At 41.3% G+C, this 1472-nt stretch overlaps 1 protein-coding gene across 2 annotated transcripts in view; it reads right to left on the bottom strand.

Annotated features, from left to right (window-relative positions):
- Positions 1 to 1472, bottom strand: part of HIP1 (huntingtin interacting protein 1) — a 217424-nt gene that overhangs the window by 7799 nt on the left and 208153 nt on the right. The gene's annotated exons all lie outside the window — the stretch shown is intronic.

Here is a 1472-nt window from a genome sequence, read left to right as displayed (position 1 = left end):
GTTTGATTTCTTGGCGACTACTTCCGTGAGTATTGAGGTTGATCCAAGTAAAATGATGTCTTTGACAACTTCAGTCTTTTCTCCATGGATATGGATTTTGTTTGTTGGTCCAGCAGTGAGGACTTTTGTTTTCTTTACACTGAGATGCAAACCATACCAAAGGCTGTGGTTTTTGGTAAGATCCCTGCTTACCAACAAAAGGAATAGACAAACACAGGAACAAGAAATGATCAGATCATCAGGAAAACGGTACAGCAATGTGATAGAAACTAAGAGTGGCTACTCTGAAAAAGAACATTTGAGCTAAAACGTAAATGGTGACAAGAAGTCAGCAGTTCAAAGAACTGAGGATGACTAGTCCAGGAGGAGCAAACAGCAGAAGCAAGGCGTTAAGGAGGAACGAGCTTGAGGTGCTGGCAAACAGAAGTCCTCTATGGTTGACATGAGAGGAGACGGTCATGAGACGATGAAGTTGGAGAACTAAGTTGGGTCCATTTCACCCAGGGCCCACAGGCTGGAGTAAGGAGTTTGGGTGTTAATAACCTTTGTGCAAAGGAGTTATTAGAAAGGTTCAAGCAGGAAAGTCACATGTTGCCATTTATGTTTTAAAAATAGGTAGTGGGGGGGGGGAGTAGTTAATCTAATAGTCCAGGAACAGAGGACCCTAGAACCATCAAGGGAGAAGAGCACAAGTGGAATGCAGTACCCTATCCAGAGAAGCAGCGACACCAGAGATGGAGGCAGATATGAGGATATGGTGAGAGAGAGCAGCTGAGGACTCTAGACTCATGGAAAGAGAAAGGCTGTGTGCTGGTGGCCAGGAGGCAAGCTTGCAGAATGTGCCCTTTGGTGATTTAAATGATTATAAATTCCTGAGTGTTTTTGTGTAATCCAAAAAACACAGAAGGACTAGAAGCAAATACTGTTGAATGATGATGAATGGAGGGGATTGTAGTCATTGCAATGACACGAATGTGTCAGGATGAGTGTAAAATGAATGTTCTCCCATGTAAACCTATCACTCAATTTACAATAAAAACTTGAAGTAAAGAAAATAGGTAGGAAATGAAAAACACAGCTGGCTGAAGAATGGAAGCCAGAAGACCCAGTAAGGTGGCCTTTTAAAATTTTTAACTTTTCCCCATGGAAAATGAAAACAGACAAAGAAGTATGGAGACTAGTACACTGAGCTGCACCCAACTCTTCACCCAGCTTCACCATTGTCAACTCACAGTCAGATTTGGTTGAGTCATACTTATTCCTATTCCCTTCACTCTCTCCCTGCCACAAGATTATTTTGAAACAAATATATACTTTCTAGTAAGGTTTTGCATCTCAGTGTAAAGAAAACAAAAATCCTCACCACTGGACCAATAAACAACATCCATATCCATGGAGAAAAGATTGAAGTTGTCAAAGATTTCATTTTACTCGGATCACCCTCAACACTCATGGAAGTAGTCACCAAAAAA

Source organism: Chrysochloris asiatica, unplaced genomic scaffold (genome assembly GCF_000296735.1).
Source record: "Chrysochloris asiatica unplaced genomic scaffold, ChrAsi1.0 scaffold00034, whole genome shotgun sequence".
NCBI lineage: Eukaryota > Metazoa > Chordata > Mammalia > Afrosoricida > Chrysochloridae > Chrysochloris > Chrysochloris asiatica.
This window is presented reverse-complemented; position numbering and strand designations above follow the sequence as displayed.